Here is a 24,344-nt window from a genome sequence, read left to right as displayed (position 1 = left end):
TTTCCCTTGAAATAATAAAGGAAATGTGCATGTGTAGATATTACACATATTTACAACATATCATATATGACATGATATGTCATATTCACAATAACTATACAGGAATATTCTGATGTAAATGTTGTATTACCCCATAAACGAGGATCTGTGTACAGTGCGAGTGACGCAAATTTTGTCACGAGAATAGTATGTGCATACTGTACACACGCCACCCGATTTTTGTATGCATATGCGCATTGAATTTGTTTTGCTATAATTAGTTGTTCCACAAGGTGGCAACACTGGCCTGGGCACAGTAGAAAATGAAACTAAGAAGTGCAAGCTAAAATTCACTGCATTTAGATCTCCAAAGATTAAACTGGTCATTAACATGTCAAAGAGAATGGTTCAATACCATACAGCACCATCATGCACCCATTCAGAAAGACAAATGTACCAGTTTATAATGTTTGATGTGTCCAGTGTATACAGCCTCCAAAAGTTGTGACGTGTTAGCCTACTCAAGTGCTTACTCATGATACAACAACAGCTAAAAATAAGGGTTGTGTCTTGTGTCACAGGGCAATTTGCAAGGTTGTTTAAAAAATATGCTTTATTTTTGTAATTCCGCTAGGTGCCACTAGTGTCACAAAAACAAACTACTTCACTGTGTGTTTAGTGTTTTAATCATTGCTATGAGTTTGCCATGAAATCCTATTTGATTGTTATGTGGTGGCTAAGGTTTCCAGGGTATTTTTAATGTGTGATATGTCTTTCTAAGGTGGTAGTTGCTAAGGTGTTACTTATCTGCCCAAGTGCCCAAATGTGTGCATGTTATAACCTTTTTGAAAAGTCATACAGTCCATCCAGGGCCTGAATTTCGATAGGGATTGCGGGTATTGCAATTCACAATACCCGCAGGTTTGGCGATTATAGAGTGAGATATTCCTCCGAACATTTATGCACTATAGCCTGTATGATAAGTAAATCTAGGATCTATGCATTCGCTCTTAAAGTGACAGCAGCCTTATATAACTGATGCTTCTCTGTCATTAAAGTTAATCAAACAACAAAAGACAAAGACTGCTCTTGACTGAATAACTTTTGTAGCTTTAAAGGTGCAATATGTAAAAATTTTGCAGTAAAATATCCAAAAACCACTAGGCCAGTGTTATATATTTTGTTCACTTGAGTACTTACAATATCCCAAATGTTTCCAACTATTTGTAAATCTTGAGAAAATTGCAGTTTTAACCAAGGCTCCGGGACGTGTGAGGAGTCGCCTGTCAATTGCATCATACCCACATTATCCTCGGTTTCCAGTTTTATTTTGTAGAAACCATGGAAATACCAAAGACGCTTTAATATATTACGTTTTAATAGACAAGGGAACAACTGTTTTGATATATTTATAGACAGAAAACTAATTATTGTTATATAGCTCAACACGTTTAGTCTTATTGTTTAAATCTAATTTTCTTGATTTTTTGCGAGTACAACGCTTTACCATGCCTCAGAGAAAAAAAAATCGTGAAGTAGCTAACATAGCATAATCAGATGCAGCTTTATTTTTAGTAACAGTAATACAGCATTTTCTCCATCATACAATACGTTTTAAAATGAATTTCATGCCATTTATCAACACAAGCCATCCAGCATTTAATATGATATTCTAAAATCGATCTAGCTTACTGCAGTGTGCAACAAGTGTCTCACAGCAGCCGCGGAGCGAACGCACAGAGTAATGTTATAACATCATTTTCAGCACCCTCAAATGTATCTAATATGATAAACAGAGCTGCGTTACCTCATGCTCATGACCGGAAAAGCGGAAGCAGCGCCGGCGACTGTGGCATAATAAAAGTTCCGCTGCTCGCGGCGTGTGTTGCGGAATCACTCCAGCGGCCTCGTTCAGCTCCCACAACACTCGGTCCTGCTCTGCTTCATACTAGAGTAACGTTAATAATCGCATCCATGAACATGATTTTTGCCTGAGTCCTAGCCCGATTATTTTCCACCAGTGAGGTGAAGACCACATGTCCCAAGATTCCGCGGTCAAACTTGCCGTCATCAAGCTACAACTTTGTTTTGAATAGGCCTCTAGCGACCTCTAGCGGACAGAAAATTTTACATATTGCACCTTTAATAGGGATTAATCTAAATTTAATTTTTACAATTAAGACAATGCAGTGTTATTTTATATTTTATTATTCAGTTTCTGTGGTATTTCTTACCTGAATACTACTATTAGAATTACCTGAAAAATATGCAGCGCTGTTTATTTCATTTGTATCTTTATCCCCCACCCCAAACAAAATTCAGGCCCTGCTATTCTAACAAACTGCCTGCTATATTTCCTGGAAATGTATTAGATATTATGTTTTGCTGATTGTGTTCCTCTTGTGGTGAGCAGAAGGATTTATGCCGCTGTAATAAATGCAGAATTAAACTGAACATAAAGAGCATAAAGGCCAGTGCTTATGTCTACCTACTTCAATCTCAAATCCTCAGGCTCTGATTTAGACACTGTGAGGTTTTACTGTAGTAGTCATAATGGATGAGAGAGAATACAATCCTGTCAGAGCTCAGCTGAGAGTATACTACACTACAAACATTCAAATGAATAAGAAAAGTTCAAATTATGCACAAACAATCAAGCACATCTTTACCACAAATTCCCATTTCTTTCATGCATTTTTTCGAAGTTACGACCCATGATGCTGGGATAGGCTCCAACATTCCCGTGACCCTGCATATAAGACAAATGTTTAGAGAATGGATAGATGATATAAATAAAAAAATCTTAATGGTCCATCTTCTGTCAAATGAATAGACTGAACAGACAATATTTGTAATTTTTACTTTTGATTTTGAGGTGAAATGTGGCCTGTATGTTATAACGTTTAAAGTTTAATGAGATTTACAGTACCCAATAATATAATGGAATATTTTTTATTATTTTGGAACATTTCATTATGTTCTTACACTCAAAACACTGTGGTTGAGTAAGTGTCCAGTGTGAATAATGCCATGCTGTGATATGACACAAGCCCATTCCGCTTAAGTCCACCCACATACAGCACAGCAATCACACAAAACACTTGAACCAGCTCTTCTGACTGCATGTATCAAACACATGCAACCACATACAAAATCTCAAACACAAACGAGGCTTATTTATATCACATGCCTCACAATCACACACCAAACCTCCAAGTTGGGCTACTGTGTGACAGCGTGTTGTTTCCCCTTAACAGAGAACACACGTGTCATGTTACCCTTTCAGGCAGAGATTATCCACAATAATGCACATCATCATCCATGTGCAGTACATATCACACATTAATGTCACACACACACACACACACACACACACTACTGGTCCGAAGTTTGGAATAATTTGATTTTTCTTTTTCGTTTTATGGGGGTGGGTTAGGGTTAGGATATAGTATTTAGGATATATTAGCTCAGTATTAGAACAAATTCTCTGCAACAATAGAATGTCTATAGACCTGCATGAGATCAGGCTTTCCGTATTTGAAAATAGCATTATGATCCCTATAACATTATTCAGCAAACATGACAAACACATTCATGACTCCTTGGCTTTTCACTTAATTCCAAAGATGTTCAACAGGTCTAGGCATTGTGCAGGCTATTCAAGTTCTTCCACAAAAGACTCTGTTCCAACAAAATCGCAAGTACACAATCTGGTGCATTTAGATTAGTCAACAGAAATGACTTGAATATCCAACAAGCTATTTAGAAGGGGGCATCCACATACTTTGGCCCATGTAGTGTAGATCATGTGCAAATGTGTTTCCTAAAGTCACGTCAATAACTACTGACCTCAGTCACGCATCCCTTAGAGGTGAATTCCCACCATTCCATTGGAGATTTCCCATAAAGCTGTCTTTAATCTGCTTTGCATCATTAAATGGAGGTTACATTAATGCTGCAGAGTCCTAGGAAAATAAGTCCATGTGGACACTGCCATTTCAATCTTAATATAGATTACACAGCTCATCTGCCCTCCATAGGCACATGTAGGCGGCAATAGTTGACAGGCTTGGCAGAGCCAGAGCACTCTGAGTCATATTCATATCGAGTGTTTTTTTTTTCTTTCCACAGCCTTCTTAAAAGCAGATTTGTGTCCACTAGAATAACAAAGTCCTGAAAATACATAAATGAGGGGATTCTAAAATATTTGTTGATTTGTCATTGTCTCTCATGGACAGCATACTTCAGTTTGCAAACACGTCGTAGAGTGTTTTTTTTTTTTTAAGTTAAAGCAGACTGAGATATAGGAACTTGTTCAGAAAGATTTGAACAGTTGTATGGTGCCACCTAGTGGCATTAGGCAAAACTTTGGTAGACAATGTACATTGTGTTTGGATATTTATCAAATACTACTACAAATTATAAATAAATTGATTGCCTACAATCATATTTTCATCACCTTATTATTATGAGTAGCAATTTATAGACCTGATATTAGGTTGTAATTTGTCATATTGTCTCTGTGAAAATTTAATTAAAAAGTTAATTTTAAAAAATTATCATAGTTTTTAAAAACCTGTATATCCCGACTTCTGAATGTTTCATAATGCCAACCAATCAGGGGTGCGTTTCCCAAAAGCATCGTTAGCCAATTAACATCGCAAGTTCCGTCGTTACTAACATAGTTCAACAATTTGGTGTTTCCCGAAACCATAGTTTAAACAAACATTCACAAACTGCATCGCAAACTTGTGTGGTTGGAACAACAGCTCTTGAGCTGTGGTTAGAAGCATAGTTTCTTGTTTTTATGACATGTGGACTTAATAAATAGTTATCTTGAGCAAAATAAGCAAGCTGACATTAAGTACAATGTAAATCTTTTATTTTGAATATATACAAATGTCATGTTGGAATACTACCCTGCGGCCCAGTCTCCGAAGGGATCATGCTCTGCTTCAGTATGTCACGGTACATGTTGGCATTCATGGTTCCGTCAATGAACTGTAGCTCCCCAGTGTCGGCAGCACTCATGCAGCCCCAGACCATGACACTCCCACCACCATGCTTGACTGTGGCAAGACACACTTGTCTTTGTACTCCTCACCTGGTTGCCGCCACACACGCTTGACACCATCTGAACCAAATAAGTTTATCTTGGTCTCATCAGACCACAGGACATGGTTCCAGTAATCCATGTCCTTAGTCTGCTTGTCTTCAGCAAACTGTTTGTGGGCTTTCTTGTGTATCATCTTTAGAAGAGGCTTCCTTCTGGGACGACAGCCATGCAGACCAATTTGATGCAGTGTGCGGCGTATGGTCTGAGCACTGACAGGCTGACCCCCCACCCCTTCAACCTCTGCAGCAATGCCTGCAGCACTCATACGTCTATTTCCCAAACACAACCTCTGGATATGACGCTGAGCACGTGCACTCAACTTCTTAGGTCAACCATGGCGAGGCCTGTTCTGAGTGGAACCTGTCCTGTTAAACCGCTGTATGGTTTTGGCCACCGTGCTGCAGCTCAGTTTCAAGGTCTTGGCCATCTTCTTATAGCCTACGCCATCTTTATGTACAGCAACAATTCTTTTTTTCAGATCCTCAGAGAGTTTTTTGCCATGAGGTGCCATGTTGAACTTCTAGTGACCAGTATAAGAGAGTGAGAGTGATAACACCAAATTTAACACACCTGCTCCCCATTCACACCTGAGACCTTGTAACACTAACGAGTCACATGACACCGGGGAGAGAAAATGGCTAATTGGGCCCAATTTGGACATTTTTACTTAGGGGTGTACTCACTTTTGTGGCCAGCGGTTTAGACATTAATGACTGTGTGTTGAGTTATTTTGAGGGGACAGCAAATTTACACTGTTATACAAGCTGTACACTCACTACTTTACATTTGTAGCAAAGTGTCATTTCTTCAGTGTTGTCACATGAAAAGATATAATAAAATATTTACAAAAATGTGAGGGGTGTACTCACTTCTGTGAGATACTGTATGTAATTTTACAATTAATAGAAATAATCTCATTCCATGTTTCCAATATTTACACACATTTAATGTTGCTGCATTCATCAAGCTCAAACTTTTTAACCCTGTTATTATAAGAAAAGTTATTGTAAGAAAAAAAATATCAAACAAAAAGTTGTCTTTAATTTAAGGAACACATTTATATTAACAACTAAATATCAACATGAAGTCACAAACTAACTCCTACTGAGTGAGCTTAATTAAAGCTATCTGTTATGTATACTAGCATATATTTTATAAGTGTGTCTATTTGTTTTCCGTTTCTAGAGGTGTGCCTCAAGGTTCGGTTCTCGGTCCACTTCTCTTTTTAATTTACATGCTTCCCATGGGTCAGGTTATTTGTTAAATTTCCATTCATATGCAGATACCATCCAAATTTACATCATTGCCTCACATTCTACCTCATTTCTTTCCATAACAAACAGCATTCAAGATCTGAAAAAAATGGATAGCTTCTAATTTTTTTAAAAAATGACACTGACAAGACAAGTTGTCCCCAAATACCTTATTTCTCATCAGATCTCTGTTTAGATATTGATGGTGTTTTTTTTTTGTTTTTTTTTCTCTCACCAGCTGTTAAAAATTTGGGAGTGACATTTGATTCCTCTCTCAGTTTTGAAGCCCATATTACAAATAATAGTTGCTTAGATTATGTATTTGCTTTATTTCTGCAGTTCTCTGTTCAGACTTATATCCTATTGATTTGTTGTTTCCATTTTCCCTTTGTAAAGCGACCTTGAGCACTATAGAGTGCCTGAAAGACACTATATAAAAATAAATTATTATTATTATTATTTCATTTTGAAGTTTACATTATATTTTTGCTAGAAAATAATGAAATCAAATAAAACACAATACACAAACAAATAAAATGAGTTTAGATGTTCCAGATGGCTGTAATAGGGCTATAAAAACTGATACAGTACATTTCTGCTTAAATAAAATGAATAGAAACAGCTCATATAATATTTACTTTGGTCTGCTAAAGGTTAAGCGTCTCCTTTAGCTAACCCATCCATCCATTTTCTAAACCGCTTGTCCTATTAGGTTGCAGGGATGCCGGAGCCTATCCCAGCATCTTGGGCCATAGGCACTTTAGCTGACCATTTGTTGAAAATGAAAAAGAAAAAAAAAATCCTAATTTTGTAGGAGTTTCAGGCCTTGTTTTGTACCCTATTGATGGAAAGTGCCAGGAGCTCAGTGGATGCTGTAGGCTTTGGTGGACATGTGGCTTCTGTGCTGTCAGAATGTTTATGTGCATGTATCCACTGAAGCAGTGTAAACTAACTAGAATACCCAGTGAAGCAGAATTTGACCACAAGAGACTCATGAGAGAGAGAACTATGTATATATATTTTTTTACCTGTGTGATGTGGATCTTTTTGACCCATTTAAATTAAAATCTGGGATTGTTTACAGTTAACTTAAGAGAGGCACTTAAAGTCGACATGGAATCGAAACTGGCCATATTAACAATCTTATATCTATGGTCTAAAACTATTTTTCCCCTGTTGTAACCAAGGCCTTGTTGCTGTGTCATTTTTTTCAAGTGTCTTTGATGCAAATATTGTGGCAACTGACCAGAACTCACTGGTAGAAGAGAGACAAAAATCTTCAATCACATTTTACAACACCTATTGTAGATTGACTCAAAAGCACTCGCCTTTCTCTGCTTGTGCGGTACACATGAGCAGCGCTTCACAGATGTCCCCTCTGGCTGCTAGAACAGCTGTCCTCATCCCAGAGTGAGGGATTTCTCTTTCTTTGGAGATGAATGAGATGACAGCGTGTGAGAACATTGTTTTCTTCAGACTCAGTGACCTGAGAGCAAGTGAATAAAGGAGAAATACATTACAGTACTAAAGCGCCCGTGTGAAAACAAACCATCAACGAGATGTGAGAGAGTATGTGGGTACATGGAAAATGTGCAAAAACTGTACCTTTACACTCTAAAAGAGATGGTTATTTTAGGGTTCTTTATACATATCTATTTAGAACCATATTGTCCTGAAGTAGAACAAATAGTTCATTGTGTTAGAGTTTAGTGTTGTCTAAATCTGTCATAAAATCCTTTTAAATCCACCTAATTGTTGATTTTCTGGAGCACAACCATCCAACTACTACACAGACCGTCTACACTCTCAACAGGTATATCCTTCTTAAAATGTCTATAAATGTTAACTTTTAAATTGCGACTGGTTTGCTCAATCATGTTTGTTTTCTCCTTTCAGTTTTTTTTAACAGAACACGTAAGTGTGACCAGCTTTGTTGAATTGATGATACTTCTCTCCTCTTTTCCACTAAGCAAGTAAGTGACAGAGAAATTGAATTTATGATTCATATTATTGGACTTTTCAGTTATTACTTGGGTGACTGGGCATAAACATGCCCAGTCACAAAAACATTAAAACTATCCCATGACTTTTTATCACTTTTTCTTTTAACATTGTGGAGGGCTCACATACTGTCCATTCACAATCGTTATTTCCGGCCTTCATAAAATTAATTGCTTTTACTTAACAAATGGAAGACACACACTGCAACTCTAAACTCATTTGTGTATTTCTACCCAGACAGATGGTGTAACACCTCACAACCTCATCATCTGCAGAGAAAAACTGCCACTCAATTACAGCAGAATACACACATAATGAAAAATATAAAGATATCATAGAGGATTGTAAAGACATGAGAAGACACTGGAACTTTGCATTCATTACATTTATTTATTTATTTATTTATTTATTTATGTATTTTTTCATGTTCAATGTCAATTACCATTTATTAATAATATAATAACTGTTGTTTCAGCGCTGTCATTTTGCTACAATTTTCCCATGTCAATAAAAGTACCTAATTGACACGACTTGCTTTTTTATTTTATTTTTTTTATGTAATACCCTAATAGAGGCTACAAGGTATTATAAGACTAGGCAGATCGAGGGGTAACAAGAATAATATTAACATATAATTAATATTAATGAAAATAAACTATTTTTAAAAAGTTCTTTATAACACCATATAATATATAAGTTCTATAGCACTTTCAAAGCATGGTTCTTTATGGAATTTTGTTCTGCTTAGCACCAAAAAGGGTTCTGCTATTGTTACAAGCTGAAGAACCCAAATCGGGTACTGTATAGAATTATTTTTCTTGAGAGTGTAGGGGTACAACAGCTTGTCACTGGGGCAGTACCCTTATAAAGGGATATCTTTGTACCTTATTTACAAGTAAAAGTTAATAGTAGTACCTTAAGGGTACTTATTACTACTGTAAGGTACTAAACTGCACCTTTTAGGAGTCAATAAGGTATAAAATCACTTTGGATAAAAAGCGTCTGCAAAATGAATAAATGTAAATTTGTCTATTTAAGAGTGCTGCCCCAGTAACTAGCTGTTGTACCCCTAACGGTACTTCTGACGGTGTAAAAAAAATGTGAGATTCTCAGTGCATTCTAGTTCATTGGGTATTGTTCAATAAATCGGAGAGCAGACCATAAGACCGCAGGTATCTGTGTCTATTTCATATTGTAACAGCGGAAAAGAATTATTTTTAATGGCAGTTCCCAAGACAGGAAGTGCCACCCATATTTTAAAACTTAAGTCTCTGGAAAAGGGTGGATACAGTATGAGATGTTTTATTTTCTATTAATTTGGTATTGCAACCCTGTTACTGAATGTTTGTGAATTTGTATTTTCTATAGAGGTAAGAAAAGTAATGTCCGCACACTGAGTTTACAGATCCAAAAACATTTATTAATAAACAGCGCAACTTTTCTGTCAGGGTTCTGTCACTTCGGTCTGTTTATTCTTGGTTTGGTGACATAGCTCTGACACTCCAATTGTCTTGTCATGGTGTGCGTGCAGTTCTGAGTTTGCTCGGGCACTGCGCTGTTCTGTCGCATATGTGACTTATTTTGTGTGCGGATTCCTTGCACCAGTTTGGTTTTGGTTCTGTGTCGGGATTCGGACATTTATGCTCCGTGTGTTTGTCTTCTGTTGTGAGCGCATGGGATGAGCATTCACTCATTCTCTGTGCACTCTGTCCTGTTGTGTTAGCGTGTGGTTTCAAAGTTCTCTCAGGCCGTACGCTCTTCTGTCTGCGTGTGTGTTGTATTTGGTGTAGCATGTGGTTCATGTTTATTTCATGTTCATTGGCCTTGTGCTCTTGTTTTTTGTCCTGTTTGGTGTGAGAACATGGCTTGTCATGATTATTTCTTTGTGCCATTTGCTCTCCTGTCTATTGTCTAGCCCCGGCCTTCTTGTTGTCTGATTATTGGTTCATTTGCCCCACCTCTCCTCCCTTGTTACCTGCTTTGTTTGCTCCCTATTTATTCTCCTTGTGTTTTCATTCCTGTGCCAGTTCAGTGTCATATTTACCCATCGTGTCTAGCCCTGCGAATCCTTGTCCTGCCATTTCCTCGCCTGCCCTGCCTTGCCTGCCCAGTCCTGCTGCCATTGTTTTCCCCTAAGGGATAGTTTTTGTTTGTTTTTGTTTAATATTATTAATAAATAAAAAGCCCATTGTTTCTGCATCTTGAGTCCTCGCCTCATCCCTTCATCCAACCCTGACAGGATAAACTGGGCTACAAGAGGACTCAGCAGATCAATGGGCATCTTCCTCTTCCCATCTCCCCCCTCCTGGGGCTCTGCTAAACAGCACATGGTCCACCTCTTTTAGCAACTCTCCCTCCACCAGAGGAAGGGGACAGAGGCCACAGAGGTCATCACAGAGCACCTGCTCTCACTGCCATGGAGGTAGCACTCAAGCTTCCTGTCCTGCCGGCTCCACCCTTGCTGTCTGCCCTGCTGGCTTCGCCCAAGCTCCCTCCACTTCCGTGACCATCAGCTGGGACTCCAGACATCCCAGAACTCCCTGGTCCGTCCCCCCCGGCTCCACCCTGGTCCTCAGCCGGGACCCCAGACCTGCTGGAGCCCCCCTGGACCTTACCTCCGGCACCGCCCTGGCTCTTTGACAAGACTCCAGACCTGCCTGAGCCCACCTGGACCTTACCTCCAGCACCACCTGGCTCTCTGCCAGGACTCCAGACTTGCCTGAGCCTCCCAGGCTCAACCCTCCCATCCCTCCCTAGTCATCTGATTGGTCTCCGGACCTTTCAAAGACTTCCTGGGCTTGGCTCCCCTTCCTCCCCTCCCTCCTCGTATCTGTAAATTGACTCCTCCCACCCTCTTGTATTGTCATGTTGGTGTGAACTGATTTAATTTAGGCTTTTATTCACATATAAACATTCATCAAAGCACACACCAGTTTGCATGTTCGCGTGACATATGAGAACCAATGAGGTTCATTCTCATGTGTTACGCAGCATGTTTGAGCTTCCTCAAGAGGTTTGTTCTCATGTGTCAAGCAGGTTCAGCATGTGTCAAACCTAAATTCAATCTGTTCATCATATAAAGTGATTGTGTCTCTTCAGAAAAGTTGGACTAAACCGTCAATTCATATGGATTAGTTTTAATTTTCCATTTTTGGGTGAACTATCCTTTTAATAACTTTGGTAACAGCGTTGAATGGTTGACAAATGCAGTGAACACTACAGTTTATGATGTTTAAAACTGTTAATCACAATTCAGGGTTTGTCGCTTACCTCACTCCTGTAACAATTCATCCTATATTTAGATTGAGCAGCCCATTAGCTGTCCTTATTGAATAATAAGGATTTTCAACTGAAATGTTAAATTACATTTACTGTACAAATAAACAATTTTATCAGTACATATTGGTTACATAGATGATCATGGATATTCATGGTTTTTTATAAAGTTACTTGGATGGTCTGGTTTCTGAGGATGATTGGATGGTAGTTGGTGAGTGGTGTTTTTCCTGTGCAAAAGTCGCCTCCACCGCAATGCTAAAGTACTATGTGTGGTTGCCAGGGCATTGCAGTTGCTAATGTGTTCTGACTACTCATCATTGTGTTTCTGTGTGATTGCTAAATGTTATTTTAAAATAGGTTGTTAGTGCATTGCTATGTGGTTCAGGGTGTTGGGAGTGGTTGCTAGGGAGTTGCTTATTGGTCTATGGGGTTTATCAGATCATAAATCTATGTGCGATTCTAATTGTGTGGCTTGGCCAGTCAAAGATGCTGAAAATGAACCCATGGTAGTATTTCAGATAAAGTTATAAATGAGGAATGGGACTAGCCATGTATAAGAACATGAGGTGGACAGCAGAAGCTGCATGCTGGAGAAGATCAGAAGTGTATCAATGAGTGACTGGGGTATGCAAGTGCGTCCTCGATGGATTCGGGCCTGCAGGCCTTCTGCATATGCTGCACAGGATTACACTGATCCAACTTAATACTTAAGACCAAGGCATCATTCATAACTACAGCCACCATCTGGCACCGCTGCCCACCCGACCAGCCCACTGGATTAACTTTGAGGAAGATTCCAAGAGTGGGTGTATGCTGCATTCTCTAATACCTCACATGGGTCAGCATCAGTGTGCGCTGCTCGGGTGGGATTCCTGTCACACCAATGACTAAGTGCTTTAATTGCAGTCGCGGTCACTGCACTTATCCGTCGCAAACCTGCACTGATCTGCACTGACAGAAAATCAGCTAGCCAGTAAGAGACCTGTTAAACAGTGGGTCAGAGGAATGCTATATTTTTGTAGGTTTGAGTCTTTTTGAGTCTCTAATATTTTTGTACTGTTTACCAATAAAAATATAATAATTTTTTTAAATTGAAAATTGCATGAGATGAAAAGACAATTTAGCAGCCTAAACACAACCCTCACCAGTGGGGGAAGATGCACGGGCATTAATTTGCATTATTTTAACGTTATGTTTAGTTTTTACCTAAAACTTACCCTGTTCAGATGGTAATACACAAATATGGACATGTCCATTCAAGCATTTCATACAATGGGCTTAAACAGCTCGTCCTTTTACAGTACATTTAGTTCACAAACAACTGATTGTCATGACCTAAATATGATTCCCTTTCAAATGGGAACTCACACTGCATCCCCTAGAGGACACTTGAACTTGCACAGGAATACCTGAAGCATGGCAAGGGGACGCAGTGTCTCGTTCCCCTTCTCAGGGAACCATGGTTACATGCATAACCTGAGACGTTTTAATTTACAATAAAAAAAATCCTAAAATTCTGCATTAGTAATTTACTTGTCACGCCATCAGCACGCACACTCAAGCTCTGAGGATCTCCCGTTTTAAGTCAGATTTGAATTCAGTGAATTGTTAACTGGAGATTCACTCTGACCAGATCAATTGAATCAGTGAGTTGTTGACTCAAGAGCAGATGCAATCGGATCGGTCCAATTCAGGAATGAATCGTTCAGTGCGATTAGCAAACAGCTAAAGAGGTCTATGTATTTAATTTAAATAAAGGCCCTCAAACTTGCATACGGACATGCATTTTGAGATAATCATTTCACACAGCCTGTTTTATTAAGTTAGGAGCTATAATTACTAAAGTGTGAGATTTTAACCTGCGCTAGCAAACATTTATTATTGGAATCTATTTTAGAGTTGCATATTTTAAGAATTAACATAATAATAATTAAAGAAATTTGCTTTTCTTTTTATTTCTCTGTCACAGATCCCAGAAGAGGAGCTATAATCATGACAACAGATTCTTCAGACTCTCTAAACACCTCTGCAGAAAACCTGTGCCTTTGATCAAACCCTGTGAATCAGTCGTTTTCTGGACATTTATGGGACCAACATATGATAACTGATACTCCACTCCTGACAGACACCTTTTTGAACTGAACAGGTGACATGTAAAGCCATGGAGTCCAACAAATCTGTGTAGAACATAAATCATGTTAGAGGAAATCCCATGTGCAATATTAGTCTATATTTTAGAGTGAAGTTAATTTCTAAGTAGATTTTGGATGACTATGTTCATTTGGTTTATTTTTGTAAAGCTTTTTCCTGATGTATATTTTTCTAAAATAATATTATTCTCCAACAGAGGAGACACTTCTGAACACCTTTAGATAAAATAGTGTTAGGCAAAGAAAATGCCTCCTTTCTTAAACAGGGGAAAAGCCATAGTACCTCTCATCAACAACAGTGATCATGTTTAGAATGGCATTTGCTGAATTTGTGTGTCACCCTTACATATGTGTGCCCTATAATTTGATTTGGTGTATATTTGAGTGATTATATAATTTATTATTATTATTAATAATAATAATCTAAAAAAACATAATTTTAAAAGTTATATAATTCATTTATTTTATTTTGGATTATCTTCAAAACAATTGTTTTATTTAGTAAAAGATTATCATGATTTTTATATCATGATTATCATGTTTCAAATTGACAGCTTTTATTGATTTTCTTAATGTGTGCTTTTTGTGTTTGGGTTTCAAAATGCACATGTAATGAAATATCTGCATTTTATTTTATTTTATTTATTTATCTGGGTCTAAATGAAGAAAAAGAACATAGTGTTTTATATTGTACTACACTAGCAATTCAAAAATATTTCACTTTGCTGTTGTTAACAAATGTTGTCTAATAGAAAACCCTTACATTTACATATATACCACAAATATGCAAACTTTTCTCCCAAAACCATTTGTGCGTCACATCATTACCTTCAGTGACAGACATTTTGATGACAAATTGATGAGGGAGCTCTGATTTTCATTACTTATCGATAATAATAATAGTAATAGAATGTTTATAGAATATATGAATTAAGTTGAATTATATGTTTCAACTGTAAAATAAATAAAGTCATGCAAGCTTGCCTAATGCTGAAGTTACAGCAAAAAAAGACAAAAAATGTCAACTATGTTACTCAGTATATTAATTATAGGTATAGATCACTATATATTTTATTGTCATTCATTCAGTGTTGCGGAACAAAATATATCTTTAAGCTACAAATTAAATCATGTTCAGATTGTCAACTGTCATGTGACCCTTACTGTCAATTGTGTTACCTTTTGTACATTTTTTTTTTTTTTTTTTGAATATTGTCAGTGACTTAAATTGACTTGAAAATGCTGCTTCAGTCATGCTATAAAGTGCATTTTATATCCCCACAGGTAGGACTTTTGCAGAACAATCTCAAAAGTATGAAACTGATCAATATTGTAGATTTATAATAAAACATGTTGCTTTACCTACTGATACCCATGATGAGAATATCAGTTCATCAAAATCTTTTAACATCTGTGTCACAAGACCCTGTAGATGCATTCCTTGATATGTAACAGTAAAGTATACTGCCATTTCCTCCATATCCACATTGATGTCTATGTAAGAGAAAGTATACTGAGGCTTTGAAATACATTATGGATTATTTCTAAATGCTTGATTACTTTCAGTAGAGAACACTTGTGTCCTTTAAGCTGCTGTCTTTAGACTGTTTGGCCAGGATGTGGCTACATAAGGATCCAGTACGTCATCTGTTGCAACTCAAACAGCAACTAACAGAAGTTTATCTAGGATGCCAGAAGTTTTTTTTTTCTTCTTCTTCTTTTTCTGATGTCCATGTTATGATACATATTTACAATATTCACACTATTAAACCACCAACATGAAAATATGACACACTAAATCATGATATTTATATATTTATTTATTTATCTATCTATCTATCTATCTATTTATTTATTTATTTATTAATGAATGAATGAATGATTGATTGATTGATTGATTGATTGAATGAAAGTTATTTTTGTACTCTGGCTACGGTAGGGAAATATTTATTGTTGGATGAAATGGCACAAACGGTTTGGAGAAAATTGATCTAATTTATCTGAATCGATGTATTGTTTTACCAAGTCATACAATCATGTCTATATAAACAGTGCTTTATTTATTTGTTACTTCAGTCACATGTCTTGGTCAAGTGTTGCTTATTCTGTTCTGTTATGAGGGGTAAATATCTCAATAAAATGTCAAATCTGTCATTGTCCTAATGAACATGTTGTTTATATGAATTGTTGACGAGTTTGCTCATTTTTCATCCTGTCACTGAATAGAGCTTGTGAGAATTGTATGGATCTGAATCATTTTCCCCAGAAACCCTCAGCAAAGCTGCCAAACTGGTGTAAAGCCAAATTAACATTGTCTACATATAACTAGATTGTTTCGCTTTCCTTTATTGTTTCACTGTATGTTCACAAATATTCTTATTTGTTGAAATGTTGATATATTCGGAATATCAAATACGTGAAATAAAGTAAAAACAAAAATAAAGGTTTTGCTAATGTCATGGAAAGAAGATCTTTAATTGAATGGATAACATCAAAAAAGAGAAATACAAAAAATCAGATTTAGAGAGATAAAAGATTATCATAGTACATTAAGCAGCTCCTTATAGACGCAGAGTTTAACTTTGTGAGCACAGTTTTTGCTATTAATCTAGTTTCTTTTTTTAGTTTGTGTGGAACAAGATACAACTCAGATGCTGTTTATGCTTGATTTTTACATGATTAATTTTCCTCTATAGTGTAATTTTTTTCTTTTTACTAAATTAAGTTTACATTTATTATTATTATTATTATTATTATTATTATTTGATACCATATATTTACAGATATTGATTTGCTGCCACCCTGTGGTCGCAATATGTGTATATCTTGGGTGAGTGTAATATACTTGACTTTACAAATACATGTGTGTGTGTGTGTGTGCACATTTTTGTTATTTATGAGGACACAAATTTGTATAATGACAAGGGTATTACACTGGTATTACGACGTAAACATGAAACATGAGGACATTTCATGAGTCCTCATATTTAAAAAAGCTTTAAAAACATATGTTTTATTAAAAATGTAAAAATGCAGAATGTTTTCTGTGATGGGTAGGTTTAGGAGTAGGGGTAGTGTAGGGGGATAGAATGTACAGTTTGTACAGTATAAAAACCATTACGCCTATGGAATGTCCTCACTAAGATAGCTAAACAAACCTGTGAAACCTAAAGTTACAGTATTAATTTAGCAGACAGATGCTCACATCGATTTATATAGGTTTGGATGGGAGCTAGCACAGACAACAACAAAAATATGAGTCATAATAATGCAATAACATATTCTGTATCAGGATATTTATAAAGAGATTCTCATGATGTAGTTATTATTGTAATAATTTTGACATTTAGGCAATTTAGAAAATTTGTTAAATCTTGGGTGTTTAAAGGGGGGGTGTAATGCTATGGGTGATGTGCACACACATCACCCAGAGCAAAAGCAAGAGCACGCCCATCAACGTTATGGAAGCCAAGAGATTTTTCAACAATGGCTGTGTCCCAATTCAGGGGCTCCACCCTTCGAAGGCTGCATACATAATCGAGGCAGTCTCATTTAAGAAAAATAACCGTTAGATTGCAAAGTAAGAAAGAAATTACAGTATTTTACACCTCACAATGAATATCAGTCAATTTTATTAAAGTTACTTTTCTTAAATAAGACATCCTTGATTACATATGCAGCCTTCAAATGCGACCTCTGGAGAACGCAGCCTCCGAAATGAGACGCAGCTCCTGTCACCAAAGGAGTATGTTTTTGGTTGTTAGAGAAAGATTACCTTTTTCAGCTTCACAAAGAACCCAGCGTTAAGGGAACAGTGGATGTTTGTTTTTCCGGGGAAGCAACGGAGTGCCCTTCGGAGGGTCGATATATCCCGTTTGGAAAGCACCGTTTCTCTCTGCGGTTTTTAGCATTGACGATCCACAAGCAACTGGCTTTCACTGAAGGGCAAGGCAGGCAGCTACCACTAGATGGCAGTCGCAGTACCGAGCTGGTAGTCTTCAACTTTATCTATCTAACGTTAGTTGAAACAAACGAACAAACAAATAAAACAAAAACAGTTTTGTTTTGTATCAGGCTTGTTGTGTATTATTGTATGAATTTTCTTTTGTCTTTTTCGGTTACTTTATTTACATGGTAAATATTATAGAGTAATCACGCGTCTCACACACCCAATGGGAGTCTAATTTAGCTTTGGAGGAGTCGATTGTGGAGATACACAACGTCGTGGTGAGACAACCAGCTCCGACGACTTCTGCTGTAAGTACAAATCAGTGCCGTATTTTATTAACATTTAGGGTTAACATTTATGGTTGTTTTTTGTCATTGATTGTACTATCATAGTAGGGAATGCAGCCTAATTTTAATTGATGAAGAATTTTAGATAGCGAATTTTCCACACATTCGATGAAAGATAATAGGTCTATATGTGTAGTAAGATCAGGGTCCCGTTTCAGAAAGGAGGTATCTCAAACCCGAGAAAGCAGGGTAAAAGTTCAAGTTTGAACTCAGAGTTGGTTGAACCTCCTCATTGAAATGGGCCTCAGGAGGAGAAAACTGATAACTATAACAATTTTAGACCTTATGTTTTTAAACTTGGCTCAGGGTAAATGTTTACTGAAATGCATTGTGTCATATTTCTGTGTTAAAACACAACCCGAAGACTGCTGTTGAGCTGGAACTGGCTCAGGCGGGGTTAGGGAAAAAAATTGGTGACCATAGCAGAGGACTGCAAACATGATGATGTAAGTGCTTATATGGCTGATGATTTGGTATATTTGCATGTTTTTGTGTTTTCATAATGCAATGTTGCAATTCTTTCTATTACCTGGTGTAAATTTGAAATCTTATGTTTGAATTTTCTTGTATTTATTAGCCATTTATTGATAGTAACAATTATGGAGGAAGAATTCCCAAAACTTTGTCCTCTTCAAGGATGTTGAATGTTAAATTTTCACTCAAAATCATTTCTTTCTAATTAAAAACTGATTCTTTTATTTTGAATATATTGTTTTATTTCATTGTATTATCTTTTGATTTAATTATGCTGGTATGTATATTTTTGGAGTTTTATATATGATTTTGTAATGAAGTGTACTGCCCCTTTAAGAAAATCTTAACTTTGGGCGCGTTCTCTCCTAGCTCAGTTAACGCTAAGCTATACAAAAGAATATACACTAACAAGAAGCGACACTCAATAGAACGTTCCATTGAAACACCGGCGCCCAGCAGCGGCCCTGCGTTTCCGCCATTATGGGGTGAAAGCGAGTCGGCAGTCCACTAGTTTCTATGGCAATATAAGCTGCTTTGTTAAAAAAAAGTACATTAAAGCTAAAATCCAACCTGAATGATGACAACACAAAATAAAATACTATCACTAGTGATCATCAAACACTTTTTACAGTTTATTTTACACACTTTGTGTTTAAGTCTTCCACTTTTTTCACAAAACCTTTGCTCTCTAGAAACCCAGTCAGTTTGGGTTAAAATTCTTTAAAAGGCTTATAAACACTGAATTATTACCAACATATGAAATTAAATTAAGGACATGCATCAGAAAAATCGGGAATGTTGGACAATAAATATATGAATATAACAGCTTGATTTTGCAGTGTTGTCTAATGTCCGTTCAAGCAAAAGTGTACTTAAGTGGGAATTTATGCGATAACGGACACAGCAATGCATCATGTATTATAAGATCATTATGTTTGTAGCGTGATCCATTAAAACATACCCTATTTCAATTCAGACCTAGATATTATTTCTATTATTCCACTAGGTCTAAAATATATTGTTTGCTGCAAGCATGGTGATCTTAAATTTATTAATTATTAATTTACTATTAATAAATGTGTAAAGTTGCATAAAATGGAAATACTCAATAAAGTAGGCTAACTACATTAGATGGTTGAATGGTTGGATTCCACAACTGGTAAAATAAAACATATATAAGACAATACAACATTTACTGTAGGAGCCATACAATTTACTGGTGACATAATTAAAAAAAAAACTGTTCTATTGCGCTTCTGATTTGGCAGTGAAATTCGCCGATTTTGGGTGCGTAAGATGTGAAGGATATGGTCCAGTTAGTATTTTCATCCCATAATGGCGGCCGCGCTACCGGAGCGCCATCTAGTGGCTGTTACACAAAAAGTATCAAAGTATCGCCTCTTGGGTTCTAAGCTCTTTGGCTATACTGAAAGGAGGATGTCTGGTGGCTCACGGAGCCAAAGGTAGTATAATTTCAAAATATTAGTTTATGTTCGTGTCAAAAAGTGTTCTTTGGAGTGTTTTTTACTTGATTTACAATGTGGGATTACACTGATGTGCCGTTTTGTCGAAGTTAATATTGTTTGTATGCTCGCATTGCTTATGTGTTGTTATTTTCTAACAGATGTTTTTGAGAAGTCACTCAATACATGCTGCGTCCTAATATTAATTCTTCGTTTGTCCAGGTATGTCATTGTGTAACCCATGTATATTTGTCATTGTTCTGATATGTTTATTGTTTAAACTGGTATGTCAAGTTTTATGTTTTAAGCTAAGTTAATGCTAAGCTATACTGAAAGGAGGATGTCTGGTGGCTCACAGAGCCAAAGATGTTTTTGAGAAGTCACTCAATACATGTTGCGTCCTAATATTAATTCTTCGTTTGTCCAGTCATTTCCTCTGTCCAGTGGGTGGAGAGCCAGCCAGAGACCAGTTAAAGGAGTTTGGCATCCGTTTTACACACATACACACACAACGCAGAGTCCACATCCCATCACATGGGGCCGGTTACATTGGCAAATCCGGTTGTTCTCAAACTGTGGCAAAAATGTCCTTTTTTGGTGCACCTTCAGGAGGAGGTGGACACCCAGCCTCTTCCCTACTGAATTTGCAAAGATGCCAAAGGTGCCCTGTGTCACCTGTAATACTGCCATGCCACTGCAAATGTTGGCATTACATGCTGAGGAGTGCAAACAAAATTCAAATATGGGAAGCCATTCAATTTCACACCAAAAGTGGGACGAAACAGCATGGTGTTACAGAGCTCACGGACAGAGCAGGGTGTTTTCTAGCAGCACCCAATGGGTGCAAACTAATCTTGTCATCTCTGCGGTCACCAATTAAAACAGCCACAAGTTCATTAGGCCACTCATTTAAATTTTACCCATAAACCTCTGCTTTTATTAATGGAAATCAGCAAGATCAAATGGCTAGGCGCATCGTAGAACGATGTTAAGTAGTTCTGACATTTTGAAAAGAATCGAGGAGGCTCTAGGGGACAGAGACATTAATTCACAAAATGAGAGTAGAAGACTTTTTAATCGTTTGATAGAAACCAGACCAACAACTCCAGCATTTCAGTTCTCATGGAACTTGAGTGGTGAGGCCTCAAGTGGATCTGTGAACATGAGAAGAAGGTAAAATAGTGAATAAAAATATACTATGCTATTTATCTAGCAAAGTATTTGCATTAAGTCACTGATGTTGTTTTAATTCAGTATTGAACTGCCTGAAGTAAGATATGTTATTTCTGAATTAGATAATGAAAATGCATGTGCACAATTGCATTTTCTTATTTTTTTTTTTTTTAGGTGCCAAAGAAACACAGGTGGTCCTTTCTTTAGAGAAGTATGTCTTTTGACCTCCCTGGAAACCTCAGTTGTCCCTAAGGAAATGGCAAGAGTCCGACTCCTAAAGTCATGATCAGGAGCTGTTTGCATTTCACTCATCTCGGGGTGATGGGGATATCTCAGGTACAGGGCATCTTGGTTAATGTTCCCAAACATTCACTCTTGATGTGGGTAGTGTATAGTGGTTCCACACAAAAAGAGAAGGGACAGTTCCCTTTTAAGTTTTCTTAGCCCCCCAGTCATCAAAACAAAATCATCTCATTGGAAATGTACACTACACACTCTAGTGGTTTTTGTAGGACTGAAGTGGTCCCTATGAATTTTGATTAACCACTGAGCCCCAACTTCTGAATCAACCGTGAATGAATGAAAGCTTATCTCAGTGTTGTATCGAGATGAATTAGCGCATTTAGGCAATGTAGTGATGATTTTCTCTCCTGTCGCTGATAGGCTAGTTTATTTTTTTTTAAATTCTAAACCCGCTCATATTTGCTCTCTTCACCTTTACTTCCATATTAAAAAGTAAGGTGGATAGACACCCTTTGCCTTTAAAAGCTTTTGTCCTTTTGTCCTGGTACACTTGTGCACAATTTTTAATTTAGTTTTGCTTGTCAGTTTCTCCAAGCATATTTGATATGGTACCAAAGTTCTTGTGGATTTAATCTTTCTCTCTCTCTCTCTTCTCTTCAAGGACCATACCAACTGTTTGGAAATATAAAATGATATCTATACACAAAAGCTAAAAAAAAAAAAGACTAAATTCACTTGAATCACCATAAGAACAGATTCCAGCAGTTACCTGAAACAACAGACAAAATGAATGATCTCTACAAATATTCTTATACATTACCTTTCATGCAAAACCTTTTCTCAGATGCAAAATGTTTTTACAAATAGTGATTTTCATTCGGACTTTATTTGTTCTGTATTCAAATAGCTGTACATAGTATGGAAATAACCCATTGCCCAGTAAGAACACATTTTTATTATATACTGACATGATAACTTTTGGTGAATAAATTATGACATGGTGAATTACTGTATGCCTTTGAACCCAATAGAGTCATACCTTCAAGCAAATGATGTGCATAAGGTGTGTCTCGATTATACTGACCAAGCTTAAATGTGATTGGTCATTTCCTCAAAAACAAACTATCCTCAAAATCTTTTTGCTATCAAAAACAACCCGACTCAGAAATATGATGCATCTTTAAATCTATACAGATAATAAAAATATTTTATAAGGAGAAGAAGTCTTCTTATATAGCTTCTGGGTTAAATTTTGATTTGCGATCAGGTAAATGCATGTTAAACAATGGTATGTATGTTATCTAAGGTTGCATCCACACGAAGCCAGAGCTTTCCCTATCCGACCTTTTTTTTCCCTTGTCTCAAGAAATATCTGCGTACACACAAAACCACTGAAACCGACTCAAAACAATGTAGTATACATGCCAGATCAGTATGTGGCTCTGTAATTCTGCCAAAGAGATAGACTAAAATTGGAGAATAAGACTTGGAGCATGCACATAAACCTTGCACGCTGTATATAAACTTTAGTAAAGCTTAGAAATAAAGCTTTTTTTTAGCAAAGCTAATAGGCTCGGTAGCTTCTGCGGCATGAACACAAGCATGTAGTCCGCTGTTGTTGTTGTTGTTGTTGCTGTTACGTGACATAACAGTGTCTGACTAGGGTCGACATGTGGGATGATGACATTGGTGTCATTTTCAGATTTATCCACTCTGGGACCCGCTTTCATAAATATCAGTTTTACGTTCTTAAAACACCGAATCCGTCTGAACGAAAGGCCTATATGATACAAAAATTTCTGAAAGCTCCCAAGTGTACCACGTGGTCTCTGTACCACCTGACCGCTGTAGATTCATTTAAGCATTGATCGTGGTGCCATAGAAATGCATAATTCCCAGCCCGAGGACGTGAACGGCTCCGAATATAATGTCACGTGTTGTCATCAAGATTACGCTAATTATGCGGTGGTGTGAATGCAGCAAAAAATACACTTTATTTCAGTATACTTAGCACACTTCCATAATGTACTTAAAGTGCTCTATTTTTGTGCACTAATTTTGTACTTAATATACTAAAAATCCTTCTTTAGTACTTCTTAAGAACAACACAACAGTGTACTCAACTGTGCTATTTTGAGACACCATGAATATAAACTAAAATGTGCTTTTTACATACTATCTCTGTATTAAAAAAAAATTATAAATTAAAAAAACTATTTAGTTACCACTTGTAAACTAAAGCGGTCAGGTGGGGTACAGCGGCCACGTGATACACGTGGGAGCTTTCAGAAAATTCCCAGCTTACAAACTGTAATTACGAACTCTACGAGGACGTGAATGCAGCCAACGGTGGAGCCCGGAGAAATGGAGACCCTGGCGCAGCCAAGGAGATGGTGAGACCAGACAACACCGTAGGTTCAGGAGACCAGGGCAGAACCGCAGAGACAAGCAGCTGTGGTGGAGGCAGGGTGCTGGTGGACTGAAGCAGAGCCGGTGTGACTAAGGTGGAGCTGGCGGGAAGGCAAAGCCCGACAGAGCCGAAGGGGTGGAGGGATGAAGCGCAGCTGATGTCCCAGAAGTCCATGGCACAAGCAGAGCGACATCTGACCAAGGTGAAGCCGGAGAGAAGAGGGAGCCCAGGGGAGCTGTGAGGACGACGGTCCCTGGTGGAGCCGACTTGTCGACAGGCCGAGGTAGAGTTAAGGGCTAGGCAGAATACAAACTGTTGCACTTTTTTGCATGAGATTTACAACCTGTTGCACTTTTTACCCTTTTGATGTTAAAAAAAAAAATGGAAAAAAAACATCACTAACCGCACATGCTTCATTCACCACTTGCGTTTGTACTGTTAAAAGTGTTGGTGTATTATCTACAACTGCATAAGGGGAAAAACACAATCTGATAATGAAATACACTG

General features: G+C 37.3%; 1 protein-coding gene and 1 long non-coding RNA gene across 3 annotated transcripts in view; both read left to right on the top strand.

Annotated features, from left to right (window-relative positions):
* LOC127510888 (potassium voltage-gated channel subfamily A member 1) overlaps window positions 1–15,930 on the top strand; it is a 38,610-nt gene extending 22,680 nt beyond the window's left edge. The window contains exon 2 of the mRNA XM_051891030.1: window positions 13,598–15,930. The gene's annotated coding sequence lies outside the window, so the exon portion shown is untranslated. The remainder of the gene's footprint in view (window positions 1–13,597) is intronic.
* Window positions 15,931–20,044: 4,114 nt separating this feature from the next.
* On the top strand, window positions 20,045–24,344 carry LOC127510900 (uncharacterized). 2 transcript variants are annotated; one of them, XR_007929779.1, is made up of 4 exons: window positions 20,045–20,233; window positions 20,439–21,184; window positions 21,359–21,520; window positions 22,089–24,344. It is a non-coding gene; the product is annotated as an uncharacterized LOC127510900 (long non-coding RNA). The 2 variants fall into 2 exon arrangements; XR_007929778.1 differs by having other exon boundaries at window positions 20,439–21,520.

The sequence above is a fragment of the Ctenopharyngodon idella genome, chromosome 4 (genome assembly GCF_019924925.1).
Source record: "Ctenopharyngodon idella isolate HZGC_01 chromosome 4, HZGC01, whole genome shotgun sequence".
Classification (NCBI taxonomy): Eukaryota; Metazoa; Chordata; class Actinopteri; order Cypriniformes; family Xenocyprididae; genus Ctenopharyngodon; species Ctenopharyngodon idella.
This window is presented reverse-complemented; position numbering and strand designations above follow the sequence as displayed.